The following is a 17,918-nucleotide window of genomic DNA, read 5'->3' as shown; positions in this document are numbered from 1 at the left end:
CAGCCTCTTCAGAGGGCTATGCCAGGTTTTGCTTTCTCGAATGAGAGGCTGACCCATAAAGGCTGTGCCTGTAAACTCAAGAGTCAAGAAATCTTGTCCCTTGAACATGCTGTCGGGGGCCATGGTTACTTGCCTCTAGGCAAGCTACTTTGAAACCCTTTGGGAGCCAGGAGCTGCTGCCTCTTACAGATCCCTTGGCCCCAAGCCCCTGGTCCTGCTGTCTGCCATTCAAACCCTGCTGGCACCCTCGCCACTGACTTCTGACCTAGCTGGCCAGGGAGGACAATAGGAAGGAGAGGGTGGTAACATATGTGCCTCTATAGACACACATTCTTGGCTTCCTCACCTAAGTCTGCTGGCAAGTACGTGGTAAGAAGCAGCTGCTGACACTATTAGTTGCAGTACTCTCTTCATTTGGGCCCTATGCTTTCCAGCAGGAGCCATGAAGCATGGATTTGAACCAAATCATGACAGTTTTCTGTAGAAAGGAGAGACTGTGTGAAGAACCAGAGGTACAAGGCAGGCAGGGACCTCTGTTTGGCTCTTGGTGCACAGAGGTGCAAGAGCAGGGCGTCTTGCATGATTGAGGAGGTAAAGGAGAACCTGGGTACCTCAAGATGGTCTCTCTGGATGTGTAGTGGACATTGCAAAAAAGCAAGTAGCATATTCTAGGATACCTGTAAGCAGAGGAATGATGAATAAATAAGACTCATTCAACTATCTTCAAAAAGCCACCAGTCACGTGGTGCATAGAAACTGCTCATGCCAACAACTTTGATATTGGCACTGAAGATTGGTGTCTTGAAGATTAGTGTGTGAGTGTTGGGGACCTTTGTGAGTATGGTTTTGATAACTGGAAAAAACCAAGCTGAGCTATCTAATCAAGAGTATAAAGCTGATCACAGAAGGAAGGCACGGTACAACAATCTCATTGAAAACAAGGCTTTCTAAAATTTCCATTAATTAGAATGTATTTGATCTCTTGGTTTCATCTTAATTTAGGGAGAAATGTGGAAAGCACCATCTAATTTCTGTTTCATAGCAGAAGCTTATATAAGCCTTCAACTTCTGGTATTTTCAAACTACAGTATAAATTACAAAAGGAAGAGCTGCAGTTGGTGTGGGAAACAGAGTCTGTGTCAACCAAGTCTTCTGTGTTACAATGCCCATTTTATACTGTCCTCCAGAAGGTGTGACAATTCAGCTTATTAGCAGGGTTTTTTTATTATTTGCATTGTGAAACATTTTTCTGAAAAAGTGAAGGAGAACTCCTACAGGTTAGTTTTGTTTTGTTGTTTTCCCCAACAGCTGTCACAATCCCTGTCCTTTTTGTGTGTATGTAGTTCAATAAAATATATAGATATTCACATTTGATATTACCACTTCTTGGAACTTCAGAATCCATTAGTTGATGCTTAGCAGCAGATTCCTCTTGTATTGCAAAGTGCTGCCGAGGAAGGCACCAGCCAATCTCAAAAAAGCCTATTAAAAAAAGATAGTCTCAAACAGCAGTGATAGAGTCTGGATGTTTATCTTCACTGAAAGATGCCAGCTGTTCCTCTCTTCAAATACCAAAATTAGGTATTTGTTTTTAAAAAAATATTTTACTACTAAATAGTACTTACAAAAAACAGTCCTAGCACTTTCTCTAACTGTTGCATTAACAGTCAAACTGTCATGCTTCAGCTAGCAAGCTACAAAGTTTCATTTTTTCCTCACCCTTCTGGAGCTAATAATCTTTTTTTAATTGCCCAAAATACAGTTTTGTTTAATGGCTATGCTGAGGAGACTGAACCTTTACCCTTTTGTTGGCACACTGTTGGCTTTCCCAGGAGGCAGGTATTCAGAGGCAGTAGTGCTGTTCCCCTGGCCCATATTTGAGATCTAATTGCTGTCTAATCACTGTGCATTTTATCTTGCTAGTAGATACCTATAAGGTTTACTGTTCACTTTTATTACGCACTCAGAGGGTAGAAAGCTATTATTTCTTCTGGAGGTATCCTCTTCCAACAGTTTAAGAGCTTTAAGTTCCCCTTTCCCCAAGAACTTCCCCTGTTGCTTTCAAAGGGGAAGTATCTGCTGCTTTTGTCCCCTCTTCAACCTTTTCCCATCTTCCTGCCTCTCCAGCCACCTCCTCTTTCATTTCTCAGTAGTTCCTTATGGCTCTTCCAAAGAGCCACAGTCTAGACTTGGCATGATTCTTGGCTTTTTCATTAGTGCCACTGGTAAACTCATCATGGAGTGGTTAAATTGCCTGTGTTTATTAGTTTTGTTCTGCATTTCTTGGTTACAAGGGGCAAATAACTATTGCTGCCTGTCTTCAAGCTCAGCAAGAGGCCATTGAGATACATTAGTCTCCAACTTATTTGAAAATACTGTGCTTTTGCAAAACCAGAATTACCACAGTTATTTTTAGCAGAACCCCTCACTTGCCAAAGTTGATGATTTAGGTTTTCCACTTGTTCAGGATAAGATTATTTTCAAACCCGTTATACATTTATAATTATAGACATCCATTTAAAAAATGAAGTGACCGACTAGGAAAGCAGAGGAGCCCTGCACTTACTTGGTGTGTAAGTATAGACTGTCATAGCATGTTGTGAGAAGCCAGCCTAAGTATTTGGAATGCTTTCTCCCCAGAATTTTTTCATAGTTTGGCACCCTCACATTACTTGCTGCTTTCTGCTTACCAAGAGGAAGGGCTGGGAAGCAAGTATGAGTAAATAAAATTATTTTACAGGGAGAGCTTTCTTGCAAGAAAGGATAGGAAGAAGGTTTTTACCTTTGCAGGGAAAAAAAAAAAAAAAAGACCTGAGAGAAAGCAGACACTTTAAAGCACTGTGGTGGATTGAATCAACTCAGTGTGTGTGTTTTGGATTTGTGCACACATGGTAAGAAAAGCCAGCAAAAGTCTTCATGGGATTTCACTGAGAAGAAGCTGCAGATGCCAAATCCATTTATCATTTCTTTGGTTTTGTGCCACTAGCCCTTATGGCCTTCTCCAGCCTTGGGAAGTGAGCACTTTCTGTCCCATTACATATGCTTTTTTTTGTTTTTAACCATTTCTTTGCCACTGTACTCCTTTAATTCTGTGACACCAGACGTATTTCCCCTTACAGGGGGCTGGGTGCATTGCTTTAAGAAATACCAGTGTTTGGAAAGATAACTGAACTGATCCAGAATCAGCTTTGGTGGATTTGCAGGATTTTTTTCTGGGGGGTTACTTATGACAGGACTACTTGTATAGAGGTCTATTCAGGATCTACTGTTTTTTACAATTTTCTCCACTCTGTTTTTTAATCCCCACCCTGTTTTTTCCCCACCAACCCTTCCATTAAAAAGTGTAGGCTCCACAACCACCCATCTGTTTGTGGTCTACCTGAGGAAGCTGGCATAAGGCTGAGTGCTTCCACAGCCCCCTCATGCAGCCCCAGGGAAGGTCTTGTACCTGAAATGCTCTATCTAAAAGCACAGGCAATCCAGAGCTTTCCTGCACTTCAGGTCATTGCTTTTGCAGTCGTTGCCTTACACGACTGCTTGAAGATACAACACAACATGTGGGCCAACACTCCCTAGCTGATGCTCAGAGGTTCCCCTTTGGTCATGCAGAAGGACATCTACTTTTGTTTTTACTTTTCTCATCCTCTAAGCCACAGGTGTTGACATCAAGAGGTACTGGGTGGATCAGCATCTGACTACAACTCTGCCAGCTGTTCCTGTGGTCAGAATTAGCAGGGATAGATTAAACAGTTTAAATGATAGGTCTTTGCACACCTGTCTGGTTTTGACAGAAACGGGCAAGGAAGAGTTATCCACTTGGCTCGTCTGGCAGCTTTGAAGGTTGGTAATTTCCATGAGCACTGGGCTGAAAGCAATCACTCCAACTGGTGTAGCTGGAGCTGCAAGATGTGGTGTTGTACCTGAAGGTGTGATTTAACAACTATGACTTCCCTTATGGCAAATCTTTTTTTCTAGGCTGTGCTTGAAGATGTTTGGTAAGGCAGTCAAGGAAGTGTGTGCTCTTCAAACTTAGAGCTGAGTTGTCTGTCATGTGCATGCTTAAATCTTTTGTGGGGTAGTGGGGTCCAAGAGGATTTATCACTGCTTGTTGCAACAACTTGCTCTCTGACTGTTAAAAGAATGGATTATTTCAGAGATGATCACCTTAGTTTAAACCTTGATGAGTAGAGCACAGCAGGCATTTGGGTGTGCCTGACAACAGAACTTGGGTGTTATAAGTTCATCTACACAATGTCCAACTGATCCTTCCTGTAGAACCTCAGGAACAAATGCCATTATCAATAGATAATTCAGAGTAATGGTGAAAAGGGTTCTCTTGGTCTTCTCACAGTCAAGTTAGATTAGGGTGTTCTTCCAGCATGGTATAGGTATGTAGGAGTATGGACTTGAAGAAGGAGATGCTTCATGAAGCACTGTGAGCTGAAAGGCCACTTATACAATGATACTCTAGAAGCTGGCATTGGACTTCCTTTATCCTTAATCAGAAAACCAGAGAGAGAATTTCCAGCTTCTGTTGTTTTTCCTCTGTCTCCCCTGAAGTTCCTCATTACCTCTAACTATGCCTTTGTAACAACAAAATTTTTGGCCTTTGTCTCTACATATATGTGTGTGAGACAAAGCCATACAGATACAAATCCTTCTTTTGCACTCTTAATAGTTTTTCACAGAATTAATCCTGCCTATTTTTCCCCCATTTTTGGCAGCCATTTCCTGAGCTGGATTGTTCCCACGCAGAAGTGAGGCAGCACAGCTGATGATGGGCTGTGGGGTGAGGATACATCAGTGGTGTAAGCAGAGAGTGCTGCCAGGACTTTGTTCTGAGTCTTCTGCCTCACCCGTGGCTGTTGAGCTGTCTGTTTGCCAGTGCTCTAAACTGGGTCTGTGAAATGCTTCAAAAAGCACTTCTGTGGGAGCAGTGGTCACCTTTAGAATAGGGTGTGTGTAGGGTTTAGGTACTAATTGGTATAGGAGAAGGGGAAGGACTATAAATGCCTCCAGTCAGCACTGTCTTCAGAGGATCCCTTCCATGGAGTAATGCCCTAAAGCTCTGCCGATGGTCTTGTAGTAATAGAATAAGAGATAACTGTGCTCTTCTCCAGAGTGGACTGATAAAATCTGATTCTGTTGCACAAAGCTGCCTTGGTGAGGAAGTAGCTGAGGTTTCCCTGTGGGCCCTAGCTGTAATTTCCCTCTTGCTTTCAAAGGTGTCTGTCTATTTTTGGATAAAACTTTGCTTAAGTCTTCATTTTTCTTGGAGCCTGCCTTCAGAATCAAAAAGAAACCGAAACAAAACCCATTGAGCAAGTGAAACTACAGGATTATTCTTTCCTTGATTTGTGGTGGTGTTTACCAAGGACTAACTTTGACTGGCAGTCTCTCAACAGGAGAAAAACAGATCCACATTGGAATATGCTCTCCGTCCAATTAGCTTAATGGGAAAAATAAGCTCCTTAAGTCTTTTCTTTCTATCCCAGGTAAATCCATAATTAATTCAGTTTTGGTATGTTCTTCTAACCAAAAACTTGCATTCTTGAATCTGCTTCATTGTCTTCATTATGGTCAGGTTAATAAATCCTTTAATTTTGAAAAAGTCATTCAGAAGAATGAATTTGGTATTTTCCTTTTATTCTCTGCCAAAGTCATATGTAGCCTTTGAAGTTACCAACAGCATAAGTTTAGCCTTTGCCAAAACCTATTTGAAATGAGAACTAATGTCATCCAATGTCTTATTTTGGACAGTCCTAAGTAATGGCACTAGTATAGTTTAGTCTGATAGATATTTAATAATCTAGATAAAATTCCAATAAATGAGATTTGGATTGAGAAAACAGTGTGGGAATTGGACTTTTCTGTCCCAGTGTTGTCAGTCTGATCATGCAGTCTCCTGGTGCCTTGTGTCTCCATCCAAGTTTCTAATGCAAACTTGGGTACCACTAACGTGAAATCAAATCTCCCATCACTATCCCTGCTTTCCTCACAAACTGCTTAAAAGAGGGAGTTATCAGGGTCTGCAGATGGTGTAGGGGATGGTTTCTAGCAGTATGGCAGAGCTGCTCTGGGTGTGCTATCTGAACAGCTGTTTTACAAGGCTCCCTTTGCAGGGGCTGCATTCATTACCAGCAGGTAGCTGCTGAGGCAGCACGTGGTTTTGTGTTATGTTCTCCAGAGGCAAGTCACTCTGCTTTGAGAAGGTACCTCAAAACAGAGGCAGATACTGTCCAATGAACATGGGTTATTTGGCTTAACATAGGAAAACATTAGCTTGGGTTTTCTTATGCCTGTTGGCAAAAAGGTGCTCTTTTAAAGAAATGCCAATAATAATAAGAGCTACTTCAAATAAGGTCTGAGTTTCTTGACTACGAGTGGGGAATTATGTAGACTGCCAACCCTGAGAACCCTCTGATGCTCAGTGTCATGATTAGAGGGTGTGAAAGTCTATTTGAGGACTTGGCTAATTTAAACTACTTGAGCTCCACAGCAAGATTACTTCAGGTAATGCTTGACAGCTGTGTTTTCTAGCAATGAAGGCTCAACTACAGCAGTAGTTGTTTGTTGTTTGTGACCCTCTCTGATTTTGAAGCAATGCTTGCTTTCATGACTGGTCTTGAGGGTTTGAGGAAGGGATAGTTTTGCTAATTGTACTCCAAGCTGAAGACTGGATAGGTATTTTCTTTTTGCTATGTGGCATGGTTTGATTTCTTGTCCTGGGAAGATACAACTGGAAGGTGTCAACTTTTTAAGAGGAATCATAGGTTAGAAGGGACCTCAAGGATCATCTGGTCCAACATTTCCAGGTAGAAACACTGTTGAGGTAAGAAAGTGTTTGGATTTTTCAGTTTAAGAATTTTTTGCTCGCTGTGTGTGCCCATGTATATGATTTAAACCACATTTCTAGAACACACATGGAACATATTTGGAGGCAGGAAGTGTGTGATGTGTATGTGAACTGCAGTGTTACAGTTTTAACTCTGTGTGTGGATATACTATATATGTTTGTATGTATTACTGGATGCTAATTACTTTCACTAAGACTTAGCACAACATCTTTTAGAAACACTGCTACTAGGAGAGTGTCATCCCTTGTTGCCCATCTAGCATTCGTGTAAAGACATTGTCCCTGTCGCCCTCCAGAAATCTGTGTTCTGCTGCCTTTCCTTTGTTGTGCTTCAGAGAGGCTAAAGCCTCCCATGAGAACTAGAGCCTGTGGTCTGGAGACTTCCTTGACTTGTTTACAGAAGACCTCAGCTACTTCTTCACTGTGTGGTCTTCAATAACCTCCCATCACAATTGCCAGTCTTATTGGTCTCTCTTCTAATGCCAACCCACAAGTGTTCACTCAGCCTTTCATGTAAAGGGTAAAAATTCTCCACTGCTCCAATTTGCTAGGTGGGTCTCTAGTAGCCTTCATTGCTTAAGAGAATACCATGGTCAAAAAAGCCAGGATGCTGCCTGGGATACCAGTCGTGCAGACAGTAATTTATTTGCAGGAACTGTCCACTCCTACCTGGGCTTTTTCTTTTTGCTTTTAGTATCAAATGAGCTGGATCTTCATGTTTGTTCATAGAGCTCTGAAGCAATTCTTCATGTTTTCCAGGTCTCATGGATAAGCAGCAAGGGGGATGATAGTTGGACGAACAGATAAGCTTCAGTTGTCCTTCTACATCATCCCAAATCTGGCACCCCACAAATAAAATATCTCCCATCACAGCATCTTTGAATAGATGGGTTCCTTTTACCTCTGTAGAAAGGAATCTCCACCCATTGTCACCCAGCTCCTCCTCATGGTGCTCATGCTCAGTTCAGGCCTTATGGGACTTGAAAGCTCACATCATGGAGTTTGTTACCTATGCTGAGCTATTATGGTACAGTACTAATCCTGTCCATTCAGATCTGAGGGCAGAGAAGGAATCTGAGTCTTGCCATCAGAAGTCCCAGGCTTCTGGCTGCTCCCCAGTCTTCATCCCCCATTTTGTCCTCTCCATGTCCCTCCTTTCACACATTGGGCTCTTCTTGGGCTCTTGCTTTTGCAGGACTCTGAAGACCCCACTTATCTCCTGTTCACCCTCTACTGTCTCCCTCCCACATCCTGCTTGGGTGCCTCCCCAGTGCCCCTCTGCACTTTGTTTTCCTCAGGGAGGCCATGGAGGAAGCTGGAGTCACCTTCTCCCTCTGGGCTGTAGCTGCCTCTTTCCTAGGGTGCTATCTCCAGCCACTGCTCCAGGCTTCTTCCAGAGGAAGGAAAGGAAATTAATTTCTGTGGGTTCCCTGTGGCACAGTGTTTTGCCATAGTCTGGCCCAGGCAGGAGGACAGTGGCAGAGCTCTCTGTCAAAGGGGGCTGGGCTGGGCTGGGCTGGAGGGATCCTGAGAGAAGAAGCCTTACTGGGTGGCCAAGCTTGACTTCTCATGATTAGTGCTTAGAAAGGGTAGTCCTGACACTGGTGAGAATTTTTTTCTTGCTTTCTCATCTCCAGGCATTAATGGTTTTGCTTTGGCCAAGGTCTCAATTTCAACAGAATTTAAAAAAAAGTATGTAGGGTTGTGGTTTGTTTGTTTGTTTCTCCTATAGGATTTAGTGGTACCTATTCTGGTCTGGACTTTTTTTTTTTTTTTTTTTTCCCTTCAATTACAAAAAGAAACAAGTACTCTTACTAAAATTAAGTCACCTTTGTCATTAATAACCACATCTGAAATAACTTTCTAGGCCACTTTGGAGTTCTCCCATGAAAGTCAATAGTTCTTTTTTGTTGTGGTGTTTTTTTTGTTTTGTTTTTAAACTGTTGGGTGCCTTTTCTTCATTCAAATACCTACCTCAACCTCATCAAAATATTAACAAGGAGGTTTTTATGCATAAGTATTTATTTCCAGACCCAATTTGCAGCTGTTATGGTTTGTTGGATCAGTGATTTCATTTTTTAATGAAAATTCTAAAGAGGTTTTGATTATGAAATGCAATGCCTTCCAAAGAGCTATTAAGTTTTAATGTATCAATATCTCATTTTAAAAAAAAATTACTTTTCAAAACTTCATACCTGTTTAAAATTAGAGGAACTGCAGATAAATTAAAAGTCTGGGTGGCAGGAGGCTTCTATCCCTGTAGCAATTTGAAAAAAATATTAAAGAAATAACTTTTGAGTCAAATTCAGACTTGCAAAAGGAATCAATGGTCATTAGTAACATTCAGGATGAATCTTTAGGCCTTTTCTCTGTTTAAAAAAAGACATTTTAGGTTTTGAGGACATTTTAAAAACCATTGACTAAGTTTAGCCTTTCAGTTCCTCAGCAGGGCGGGCTGATCTGGTCCTTTTAGTGCCAGAGATGAACTTTGGCAGAAGGAGGCGTTACCAAAATCACACTGTGCCACTGCCAACTGGAAATGAAATTTACAGCCCTTATCCCATGGTTTTATGTTTTAACCAGTACTCCCACATTTAGTTCCTGCAAAGCTGGGAGTAGGGGGGAGAGGAGGGTAGGGGGTGAAAATCTGTTGCTTGTTTGACCTTGTGTAAGTCGAAAAGCCCCGTGCAGTGTTAGGGAGGAAGACACAGGCACAGCATGGCTGTTGGTGAAAACACATGGCCACAAAGGCGGCGAGACAGTGGTTTACAGTTTGCTGACAAATGACTTGGTTTCCCTCCAGCCTAAGCTGGAAACAAAACCGTAAGCTGTGAGTGAACTGGATTCCCCAGCTGTTCACCAGATCTGGAATTTTCTATGGCTGCCCCCCCGCCAGCCACTCCCAGAGCAAGGCTCCCGCAGCGCGTTGTCCCTGGACAGATTATTCAGCAGAATCCCTTAGAAAACTGGCTTCACATTTGTCAGGGGTTTGTTGGCCCTAGGAGTGGCCTGTCTGAAAGGAAAATGTTTCTGGAAGATGTCTGGGGAGTGCCTGTCCCAGGGTTTCCCTGCTTGTTTTTCAGTGCTGAGAGATGGGGGGAGAGCTGGAGAGTCCATGTTGTGTAGCATGGAGCAGGCCGTCCTGTCCTCCTGTCCTCCAGCCCCTGTTTGGCTGCACCAGGATAAAGTGGGTGAGGAAGGAAAGGAGAATAATCAACCACTGCTGAGGTTTTCCTGATTCAGGTGCTGGGGTTAAAAATGGCATTACAGGTTTGCCTCAGGTACTCACAGACATTTTTTTATTAGTTGTTTGGAGTTTCTTTCTTGGGCAGGTAAGGTGGGAGATATCCCTGTTCTGGCATCCTCTGAGCCACCCTCTCCACTGACTCTGCTGCCCAAGGAGCTGGTCCTTCTTCTTCCCTGTGTTGCCTTTGAAGCTCACCAAACCAAAGAAAATGAGGTTTTTTCCTAGGTTAGGTAGTCTAGTCAGTGTATTCCTGAAGGCTAACTGCAGGGAGGAGCTGGGACCACACAGTGTTGGCTAAGGAAAGGAGAAGGCTCTGCGTAGGTAGAAGGTCACCCTGCCTGGGGGTGTGGATCAGCTGGGTCAGCTGTCTCGGAGCTGTGCCCAAAGCATTCCCTCTTGGGTATCTACCAAGATGCAAATCCAGTGTATGTTATCTTGTTGGAAGACCACACTAATCTCTTTCTGCCTCCCTCATCTGTTTTTCAGTGTGAGTTCACTGATATTTCTTTGGGGGATATTCCTTACTTTCATGAAATTCTGTTAAAAGAGCCAGTCAAGCACAAGAGGACAAATTGGTTTAGAAAACAAATTTCATTCATCCCTGTGCTCATAAAACCATTTGTGTTATAACCTGTAAAAATGAATGGGTGTCAGAGAAGCTATTCCTGTTTCCCAGTCATGCGAAGTGTAGGCACTGTCAGCACAGGTGATCCCTCATGCTAAAATATTAAAGCCAGGGCTCTGACAAATACTATTTTTCAGCTCAGTAATTCTCTATCTCGCAGCAACAGCTTCCACAAGTCACTGACTATTGTAAATGCCCATGTCTCACAGCAAAATGGATTTAAAAAAACTTATTTTACCTCATTTGTTCTGTTAATTAAACTCAACAAAACTTGGGAAAATTACTTCAGGGAAAACAGAAGTCTGCTGTATCTCTGTGGGAGGAGAAAAATAGGGAAGTGTATCACTTTGGGAATGTGATGATTTATTATTTTTTTTTTCCCCCTTGGGCTGAAAAGTATTTCAAGGAGGCTGTCCTTCAGACTCCAGTAGGGTTACATGTTGCTCTAACATTGTACAGCAACTAAGTCTGAACAACTGAAAGCCTTTCCACATATTTTACTGCGAAGATACAAAATTCTTTAGCAGTATTAGCCTTGTGCTGCTTAACAGCTAGACTGGACTTCTAGTCTTCACTTGGCAATGACAAAAAGACTTGAACTATGCATATTTGCAGGGTGTTTTGTTAACCATCCTTCTTTTCTAGCAAAGATTAAAGAGCTAGCCAGACCCTTGAAAGCTGCTTGGAAGCATTTGTTGACTTACCATGGCAGGAGCTAATTACTTTGTCTCCTGTGGACACTGCTGTATAAAGAGATAATAAGAGGGAACACCAAGTGTGCCACCTTGCCCACCTACTTACAGTAATGCAGCCAGCTGGTGATTAAAGCCATCTTGTTTCTGAGGGCACCAACAGAAATGCTGTGGAACATCATGCAGAATTGATTTAACAAGTAACAGCTCCAGCTGCCAGTTATGTCTCTTTAGCAGGAGTGGTTGAAGGAAATGAAAGTTGACATCCCCCTCATTGCCATTCACAGCCTAATATGCTAACTTCTGCAAAATATGCTGGCCATCCTTTTCCAGAGATGGCAACCTCCAGTTAAAGGGCAGGATTGGCAGTTTGGGGTGGAATCTGCTACCAGATGTGAACTTCTTCAGCTCATGTGCACACACTTCAGTCTCCTAACCCTAACATAATGGTCGTGATGATATCTTGTTTTAAAAAAATCACAAATTATATAGATTATGTGCTTGCATCAACAGAGAGCATTCTGCTTACTGAGAGCTCCATCCTATAGCAAATGCAATTGCCTCTTGCCTGGGGAGGCAAACTCCTGGGGTTTCCTGGGCATAGGTGACTGGCTGTGCCTTCCTTCCTGGCTTTAGGAAGAGCAAGGGTATGCTTTTGCTCACCTCTCAAAAGAGCCCTATCAGTACCTTATTTATTTTGAAAGAATCCATTTTGTGATTTTGTTTTTCTTTCCTTTTGTTATGATATGCTGTGCTCCCTGTTTTGCAGAGTTCAAAGTGGGGCTTTCTGATGTTGTTAACCCTTCTAAACACATGTAAGACAAGATTTAAAATGCTTGTGTTATTGAAGGTATTTTTCTGCTTGTTTGCAGAAGTGGTAAAGGTTTTCTGTTAGGTTCATAAAATAAATTCAGGTCAGGTTTTGAAGCTTCTAGAAAACAAGAGAAATGTGTTGCTGTTAAGAAATTGGTTTCAGAGGAGCTCTGAATGTGCTGATGTTGGTCATTAAGATTTTTGACTTCTTCAGGATTTGGTCCCTGGGAATAAACCACAACAGTTTTGCCAGCTAGGTGCCATTTGACATTTTTAAGAGGTGGAAGCACATAGGTTTTATGAAACAAGGTATTATTTAATCTTAACAGAAATCTTGCAACATATAAGAGAAGAATTTACAAATAAATATCAAATACCCGTTTTTCAAGATTTGCAATTTTCTGTAAAGTATAATTGATTCAAGTCACTCCTATATGGCTTGTTCCATAGTGACTTTCCTATTCTAAAGAGCTCTTACAGAGGCATAGCCTCATCTCCAGCAAATTACTCTAACCCATTTCAGGTTTGTGTCTTGATTGGCAATACAGCCAAAATCATGGAGATGACAGATGCCTGCCAAAGCCCCCTTACAGCTTTGATTTGTCAGTTTACTGTGGAGTTTCATACTACTGTATTGTTTTGGTTTTCTTGTAGCTTCTTACTATTTTCTGTTAGTGTGGAAAATCTAGGTTACTCCTTCACTGGAAATATCAATATAGCTACTATATCATTATCTTATTAACCTGGGTCAGATGCAGCAGTTGTGCACTGCTGCAGATAAGTTCCACCTTCCCCACAGCTCTGTCAGAGTGTGTGGCCTTCAGCCTCAGAGCGTGCTGGGCAATTGAAAATTACTTTTTTTTCCATACAATTTCCCTCTCTGAAATGGCTCTTGCTTTCTGCAATGTCACCCGTCGTATACATCTAAATGAACATATCAGTATGATGCACATGCCAGGATGTGTCATGTACAATCTGAAATTACCAGCAGACATTTATTTACCCATTTTTTTGTTTGTTTGTTTGTTGATGGGTTTTCTCTCTGTGTGTATTTGAGCTAGGAGTATTATGTATGTTAAATTTTTGTAAACAAATCTAATGCACTAGATTCATTCTGTTTTGAGTAGATTCTCCTCCCTCCTTTATATAAGCATGTAATAATAACTAAATAACAACTTTTATAACAAGTCAAATAAGTGTTTAAAATTCTCATTTGAGAAAGTGGTCTCTGCAGGTACTGTATTTTTCTTTAAAATTGAGTTGGCAGAATGAAGTAAAAATAAAAAAACCAAAAGTATGCATTTTTGAAAGAGATTGAGGTACAGTAAATATTATTTCAGGAATAATTGTGTTTTAATAACCTTCATTCTTAGAAAAATGGCATCCTGTGGTTCTTGGCTACTGCTGTGTGATTACAGTTTTTTTGTCCTAGGAAGTAAGCATGGAGACCATACCAATCTTTCCCTCATGTTCACCAGTTAAAAGTCATGCCAGTTGTTTCTAATTTACAATAGGGTAAGGAAGAAAAGGCTTGGTCCCAGAACTAGTAAACAATGAAAAATACTCTGGAGAGGGATGAATATTTCTGCATTCTTTTTATTTCAGCTCTTGGCAAGAGAGTATGACAGTGGATTATATGCATTTTTTTTCCCCCATTAGTCTTCTGATGACCATTATCATGTTTGAACTGGTGTGCCTTCCTACTAGAAGTTTCTTCTTTATGTAGCAGTATATTTCAATATGCTTCTGTATTTTTTCTGTTGAGGTTTTGGCTACCCTGCAGCATTTGGGGTATGCCAAATACTGAGTTTTCTGCAGTCTTTCCAAATCTGGAGAATGATCTGGTGATCTGATCTGCAGCCTAAAAGCAAGCTTGCAGAAGATGAGCTTTTATGAATGTCTTGTTCTCAAAACCAGAAGTCAGAATGTTTTGTGAAGTCAGAATTTTTTGTTCTGATGTGTTTTTGAGAAACAAGCTACCATGACAGGATAAATGTATGGCTTCCCTGGACATCCATTTTCTCTGAAGTTATTAACTATGCAAGTCTGAACAATTGAGGAATATTTCAGTCTTTGAACACTGGCCTTCGGAGTCCTATAAACAAAAGTTTCTGGCATGTGACATGGTAACACGTCATGATTCCCTGACTGCCTTTCTTTTTTGTGTACAGTCCATCTGTATTACTGACCATAAACACCTAAGGGGCAGATAGTAAATCCAGACTCTTGTTATGGCTGAAATTTGTGTTTGCTTTCCAAGGAAAGTACCCAGATGTAATTGATGCTTAAACATTCTTGTAAACTTGTAAAAAGTCAGTACTGTGAAGACTTGGTATGCACGGTCTTCCATTTTCCTTGATTTTTTTGGCTTTCTGAGGACTCTAGCTATAGTTAAGATGCTGCAAACCATGGCAGAAACCCAAGGGGGTTGGCTTTTAACCCAAGACTCAGCTCAGTTCTTCACAGCTGTGTGAAGGCAGCATCATCTTGTAATATTGTTGTCTCATTAGATACTCAGTTGACCAGATACATCATTACTAACAAATTCATCGTAGACTAAAATCTCTTCTGGTTCAGCTGTGATACTGAACTTAAAATAGGGCAAGTGTGTGTATATATATATATATATATATATTTAGATGACTGACTTCTGACTGCAGGCCAGACAGAAGCAATTTGCACACTGAAACGTGACAAGCTCACAGGGCGGAATTTTAATCAATGAGACATTTTAGCTTATTTCCATGTATTATTTATGCTTGAAGACTAATATCAGGTTGAAATAAGGCAAATTTCCTCTTCCTAGAGGAGAACTTGGAGAGAGCATATGAAAGATTCTGGGTGATGAGGAGCACTCTGCCCCATAATGCAGTTAATCAGACTGGTTGCTTGTGGCAAAAAGTATCTGTTACTGCTTTTGGTGTAGTATAAACCTTCCAAAATACTGGCACTCTTCCAATTTCTCATCTTTGAGTTGAGTTCCAGAGACAAGACTACTGCAGTGCTTTGCTTTATGAAAAGTAATTGCTTTGCTGCCCTAATATGAGAGGTTAACTACTGTTGTGTGGAATAGTTGCACTGTTCTTCACCATGTTACTGGTGTCAGAGAACTTCCCTTGCAGCCATCACCTTGCACAGGAATGAAAATATCAAAGATATCTGTATGCACATTAAATACATATTTATTTATATACACTCACAGCACATTACCCAAATGCCCAGAGGGATATGTATTTTGCAACTGCAGAATGTGTTTATCTTGTTGAAAATACCAGGACAACATCCTTTGACTATTATTTGTCTATAGGTATCATTAAGTCATTCCAGTACTTTCAGTACATGTCAGATGAAACAGTTCAAGTTTTCTAAACTTAATCAACAAATACAAATTACAACATCTTATAATAAAAAGGATTTCTCATATACTAAAAAGAAATCTGCATTCATAAAAGGAACATTGAGATCACTGGAAGCTTCAAAGATTAATTTGATGCAGAGAATGATTGACTTGTACTAATAGGCAGGAAAACTTTATTCCCAGCTGGAAAGGAAATGGCACTGGCAGAAAATCTTTGAAGCATTTTTTCATAACAGAACAATCTAGTCTTTGGGGTTCTGTTAAATGAAGTAAAATCAGCTTCCTTTCTCTTACCATGCTGAATTGACAATGAGAGATAAACAGTATTGAGACAGAATTCTAAGAGTTCTGACTCGGTTAGTTCTTTGTAAATGAATAAACTTTATTTTGGCCAGTGTGAAACAAGTAACTCATTACAAATAAGTAATTCAAGATGAAGAAGGGGGTTTTGCTCATAAAAAGTTCAACTGCATTATTTAAATGCATTCCATACATTTTTTTCTCCAGCAAGTAGGGAAGGAGGGAGAGGTGCCATGGCTGTTCTCTCTTAGAATGCAGTTAAAAGTTTCTTAACTATCATTGTAAAAGCAGAAAAGTGGCAGAAGATCAAGATTCTTCTCAATCTTCCAAATTTTTATCTGAGAACTCAGGCTATTCCACACAGTCTTCAAAGAACAGTATGTTATCAATACAGAAACAGGAGAAGCCATCTGTGTGGTTTGGGATTAGCAAGTAGAGAAACTTGCTGGCAGTGTTTGTATTTAACACAATGAATAATTGATAATCATCAATAAATCACTTAGGCTGATGGTGAGTGAACCATCTTCAGGGCTGCAGATTCAGAGGTACCTGATATATACCTGAAACCCAGAGTGCATGTGTGTGGAATTGCAGATGGATGTTCCTGCATCAGTGGATTGGCTGACACTGTTTCCTATTCAGATCATAGCCTGCACAACTGGTAGCATCCTCTGTGAAAGAAATTACTATAATTGTCACAATAAAAATAATTTAACGGATCACTTTTTTTTTTAATCAGCAGTCTATAACAATTGGGTGTATTACTCTATAAGCCAGTAACTCAAATACATATATTTGAAATGTAAGCAGGATTTTTTAGGGTCTTGCAGGTTGATATGCATTCAGATAATTTTAAAAACTTCATTAATACTTTACATGAGTCTTCAAACACTGCTCCTTTGGGATTTAGAAAGAGTAATTACACAGTAAACATACACTCATTATTGAAATCACTTGTTGCAGCTTAGCAGTGTCCATGCAGATTTGTTACTTCTTTCTGAGGGATTATGTGAACATAATTTTCAGGTTCGCAGTCTGTCATTCATCATAATTGCCAAGCTTCACTGTTAGAAACACAAGGTAGTTTAAGTAATTCTTGGGTAAACTATCTCTGTTAAATAGAAGACAGGTGTTGGAGAAATACTGTCCTAGGAGTTTGTGATGAGGTTTTTGTAGGTTGTTTAAGGCTTTTTTTTTTTTTCCTACCCCACCTTTACAGTCTTAAAGCAATTGCTTTAGCAGTTCCCTTCTGTGGTTATTATCTCCAGGTCAGGATGGTGCTTTTGGACAAATGCAGAGGCTAAGAGCAAGACAGCATGTAAGAGGTCAAGCATCCAAAAACATATGAAAAAGAATTAGGAAGGAGAGAAATACATAACATCTTCCTTCATCACATCGTATCACATGGAAGTTAAGCTACACAGCATTTCCATATGCCACATGAGAAATATGAAATACTTAAGAGACATTGTGAGAATAATGTAGTTTTGAAGGATGCACTCAATGATTTTGTAATTAAAAACAAACAAAAAAAAATTGAAAGAACCAGACATGTAAATTGGCTTTCCACATGCTTGTTCTCTATTTGAACATGAATTTTCCTTTCAAAAACTCAGTTTGTGAATTCAACATGAACCAGAACAATTAGTGAAGCCATTTTGGATGATGTTGGAAATTATCATGTAAGAGTATCTAGTGCTTGAACTGAACTACATTGTTTATAGAAATTATGAGGGATTAAAATCAATCAAATGTGAGACAAAGATGAGAGCAATTGTATCAAAGATCTACATAGTAAAGTATCTACAGTCAGCTAAAGATAAGGGCAAGCATAGGAACCAGGAACTGTATGAGGGATCTTGCTGTGTGCCACGCACCTGCCATACAGTCCCAGCTTCTACCAAATGAAGATTTAGGAATTCAGTGGATTAGAGCTTGCATTGGGACTGTTTTGTTTCTTAGGTCTTGATGGACCTAGTTTTATGTTCTCCTTTCTACCCCTTTCTACTTTTGACTGGTGCCACAGA

General features: G+C 40.5%; 1 protein-coding gene across 7 annotated transcripts in view; it reads left to right on the top strand.

Moving 5' to 3' along the window:
- PLXNB2 (plexin B2) overlaps positions 1–17,918 on the top strand; it is a 245,272-nt gene that overhangs the window by 44,454 nt on the left and 182,900 nt on the right. The window lies entirely within an intron of this gene.

This window comes from Calypte anna, chromosome 1 (assembly GCF_003957555.1).
Source record: "Calypte anna isolate BGI_N300 chromosome 1, bCalAnn1_v1.p, whole genome shotgun sequence".
Taxonomy (NCBI): Eukaryota; Metazoa; Chordata; class Aves; order Apodiformes; family Trochilidae; genus Calypte; species Calypte anna.
The sequence above is the reverse complement of the archived record's forward strand: the minus strand, read 5'-3'. Positions and strand labels throughout refer to the sequence as shown.